A 4,941-nucleotide genomic window follows, 5' to 3' on the forward strand; every position below is an offset into this window, starting at 1 on the left:
TAAGTGCAGAGTATCAGCTCTTTGCCTTTCACACTTGCCTGGAGGGCGTATAGCAAGCTTCAAGATTAAGACAGTGAAGTATTTTAGAGTCACAGTCAACCAGATGTGAATCCATAGTCTTGATATTACTGGTGAAGTTTTCTAAGATTAAAAACTTCTTGTGGGGGTAGAACAATAAAATACAAGATTTATTGTCTCAGCCCAGCATCCCTGCATGTTCCTTCACACTGCCAGGCTGAGAGTCCTTGGGGAAACCTTCTTTGAAACTATTTTGAGAATTTTGAACTATCAGAAGTAGGCATCTTATTTTTTTAAGATGCTTAATTATATAGAACTCTTGGGAGAAAATGGGAAGGAAAATGTCAGTACTGATAGACTTTGAAGTCCCAAAAATAATGTATCCTTTTTTTATTATTCTGAAGCTACACCCCACTGATTCCAACCTTATTCACTGGCTACCATTCTTAGTTTTCATGGATTCTACTTCATCCCTCAACCCAAAAGTGCATTCTCTTCTCACTCTAGTTATTCCCTCCATAAGACAATGTCCCTTTGAACTGCCTTCTGTTACATGTTTAAGTTGGCATCACCAAAACAAAAAAACTTCTCAATAGTGACAGGTCTTAGTGCTCTACTGATGTGCCCTGCAATCCATTTATGTGTTCTTTTTGGAACATCTATATGCTGTGCAATCATTAGCTCAAGTTTCTAACATTTAGGGACCTGCTTTTGGAGTCTGGTGTTACACCAGTTTGGAGAAGTGCCTGGTGATTTCATGCCTTTCTCTATCCTTCTCTTGAAGGACCATAATATTTTTCTTATGAAATAAAAGTAATTGTATTTGGTTTATATTACTTGATGTTCACTCAACATAATAATCTTGACACCAGTTTTTCTTTTGTATGAGAAAATATTCATGGTTTGTAAAAATACATCACAGACAACCTATTAAAGTATCTCTGTGGAGAATTTGATTAAATTTAATTAATTTAAATAATTAATTAATTTAAGCACTTATTTAAAGTCATTTAGTCAGGTTAGTGAGACTTTAAGTGAATATCTTGACATTCTTGAGAGACAGGTTCACACAATAAATATTCTGTTCCTCTGACTCTTAGAATCTTTCCATCCTTTTTTCCACAATAATCCCTGAGCCTTAGGTGTGGCAGTTTTATTGCAGATGCATCTATTAGGGCTGGTTGTAACCAACTGGATCTCTGCATTTGGATTATGGTTTCTATATCCTTACCACCATGTATGAGTAGTAGTGTTTCCACGTTCTCACCAGCATGTATGAGTGATCAAGTTCCTACATTCCTATCACCACATATGAAAGATCTAGTTTTTACATTACCACCATATCCGAGTAAGTGATCCAGTTCCTATATTTCCACCATGGATGCTTTAGTTTTTACATTCACACCACCAGGCATGAGCTGCTTTCTACATTCTCACTAAAATGTGTGAGTAACCTAGTTTTACCTTCATATCACCATGTATGACTAACCTAGTTCCAACATTTCCTTCACCATATACAAATGATCTAGTTTCTATTTTCTGACTACTGTGTATGATTCATCTACTTTCTATTCTCACCACAGTATATGCATGATTTTGGTGTTACAATCCCACCACCATAAAAGAATGATAGTTTTTTTTTTTTTTTACACTTGGCATTGTCAATATATTTTACTTGACATATATATACTTTTAAATGTAGCACTTCTTAATTTTATGAAGGTATTCAGTATTAATCTAGGGCTGATTTCACTGGCATGAGTAAAAATTTTTCCCACTAGTTTAAGAGTTTTTCATTTTATATTTTATAGCTAAGTGTGCAATTTAAGTGGATCAATTTTTGTATAAGATATAAATATTTTATCAAAAGCCTTCAGTGATATTTTAGTTTCTGCCTTTTGTTTCCCCTAACAATACTCACTTGCTCCAGGTCTATTTTGAAAAGGCTCTCTTTCCTCCATTAAACTGACACTAGACCTTTGTCAAAAGTTAATATGGCATGTCTGTGTGAATCTATTTCTGGGTTTCCTATAATGCTTCATTGACCAGTATGTCTAACCTCTGTCAATACCACAGAACATTGATGATAGCAACTATACATAATGTCTTGAGAGAGGGTAGAGTGGTTATTCCTAATTCATTCTCCTTTTCTTAGGTCTGCCTAATAATTCCAGTTCCTTTGATTTTCAGTTTCAAGTGTAGAATAATCATGTCTTTGTGCACATGAAATTTATTGCTGTGGCTCTGACAGGAGACTCTTTAAGGGTATATCATATTAATTTCTATTGTTCTTACATATATCTTTTAAACCATGTATAGTATCTGTGTTGCTTCACTCTCATAGTTTTTTTAATCACCTTTTTATGATTTTCAGCATATATGATATGACAATGTTTTCTTATGCTTAAACCTAAAAAGTTGCTTTTCAAACTGCGTATAAAAGTGTCCTATATTACACTAATATTAGCATAAGTTAATTAATACATATTGTGTGAACAAGTATGGAGAGTAAGTAACAATTAAAGGTGAAAATAAAATTGATTTTTCCTGTTTCTCCTATATTCAATGATTGTGTTAGCCTTACTTAAAAGATCTAGTGTTCTTTGTTTTTATTTTGTAGATTTTTTTCATAAAATTTTACATGTAGATAATAATAAAATCTTCAAATATAGGGAGAGGAGTTTCATTCTTTCTCATCGATATTTATTTAATTCCTTTTCCTAGGCTTATTTTAACTACTGAAGTTTTCTGTGCTTTATTGAGTGCAGCGATTTTAAATCAATGTCTCTGCCTTTCTATTCCTCTTGTAAGGAAATACTTAGGTTTTTTACAATTAGGTACTGTTTTAAATACATGACTTGTAGACATTTACCAACTTCAGAAAATTATTCTGAATATCCCATTTTTTTTTCTGAAAGTGTTATAAATTGCGTTTCTTCCTCAACTGTTCTGACTATGTAATTTTTTCTTCATTACCCTGTTCCAAGCTCAAAGATGATCAAAAATGTCGGAGCAGAAAGATTTGTCTATCTTAGTGTTCAATGTTTTATTCCTTTATTTTTTTCTATTGTGATGTCCAGACTACTAATCACATTTCTTATTTTGCTTACCATATTTTCAACTTCTAATATTTTATTTATATTTTCTTCTATCTACTACTTATTGCTGGACTTTTCATTTTCTCTATTTGTTTCTGGCATGTGTGTAATTACTCATTAAACATTTTTCCCTGTTACTTGATTTCAAACTTGTTGCCAGGCAACCCTAGCACTTGCATCATCCCAGTCTGGAGGTGTGATGATTGCCTCATTTTACTCAGTATGAAAACTATTTTTTTTTTTACTACTAGTGATTTTTTTCACCTGGATATTTTAACATTATGTTATGAGACTCTGGTTCTTATTTGAAGATCGATGTTAACATGACTCTTATGGCTCATGCCTCTGAGAAAGCACATACATACTCCCAAATGGAGATGGAATTCTGAGTCTGTATTCATCATCCTCTGAACCATAGATGGTAGTGCTCCTCATTTCCCTGTTTTTTCTGTGAACTTGAGACGTTCTACCAGACCCTGACTGACATTCCTTGAATGAGAGATGCAAGAAGGCTCTTGATTGGTCACCAGCTAGCCTTTATAAAAGTGGCACATGACCTCATTGCTGCTGGTGGTTATAAATATCCTTAGTCTCCTCTAGGTCTTCTCTGATTTTTACATACCAAGAAGTAGAGTAGCACAGCTCTGCTGCTAAGTAGAGGTCTGAACATTTAGGTTTCCCACATGCCTGCCATAAACACCACCAGGTACAGGGCTCATTACTGCCCAGTGGGGGTGAACCTCCCAGCTGCCCTCTTGGACTGCTCTGACACAACCACAGCAGGAGTTTTGTGGTGCTCATTAGAGTCTGTCAAGGGTGGAAATCAAGGTTTTCTCCTCTGCTTTTACTGTGGGGGTGAGATGAGATCACTGCTCTATGTGTGTGGTGAAACTATAGCAGTTACTGATCCAAAAAGAAAAAATCTATCTTGTTTTCCAGTCTTTATGATCAAAGAAGCAGAATGTTTCCCTAACTTTTGGAATTCATTTGTTCCTCTTTGAGTTTGTACAACATTGTCATTCACAGCTCAAATTGTAGAGTACAGAAATGATAAAATAAAGACATTAACGTCTCCTTTCACCACTCCTTAACTGCCATTCTCCTGCTCTGGTCATTTTTTCTTCCCGTTTTGGAGGCTTCTATATAAGCAAAGGTTCTTTGTTTGTACCTAAAAAAGGAAAAGAACAAAGAATATCTGTTTTGCTAATAAGTAGAAGTTTTCATGTGTAATGATTCTTTTATTTATTCAATAAATATCCACTGAGTATTGCTGCTTGAATGTGAAATGTCCTCCACAGCCTTCTTCATTTGGCCGCTTGGTTCTCTCTCTGGTGGCCTTATTTTAGTGATCTGTAGAACTTTTAAGAGGCAGGACACAAACACAGCAGTGGCTCAAGGCTTCCAAATGTAGACAGGCTATGATCTGACGCCTTCCTGTCCTGAGATATGACTTGATCTGCACAATGAACTGTATCCTTTCTGAAGCCAGGAGTCATTACACACTCTAGCTACACCAAGGGGCCTTGTCACACATTTTGTCATGTGAAAAAGAAAAGTAACTAAATATCAAATACCAACTGATATAAAATGACCAGTGACTATGATGGATGTAGCTTCAACCTTATGAATCCATTTAGGTAGACCAATCTTAAGGAGATATAAAGCATTGTTAAGAACTATTGAAGTAGCACATAAAGAAATATTTATTCCTCAGGTGAGAATTCTTTGTTTAGCTCTGAGCCCCATTTTTAATGGGGTTATTTGATTTTCTGGAGTCCACCTTCTTGAGTTCTTTATATGCATATATATATATATTCTTTATAAA

The sequence above is a fragment of the Mus caroli genome, chromosome 5 (genome assembly GCF_900094665.2).
Source record: "Mus caroli chromosome 5, CAROLI_EIJ_v1.1, whole genome shotgun sequence".
Classification (NCBI taxonomy): domain Eukaryota; kingdom Metazoa; phylum Chordata; class Mammalia; order Rodentia; family Muridae; genus Mus; species Mus caroli.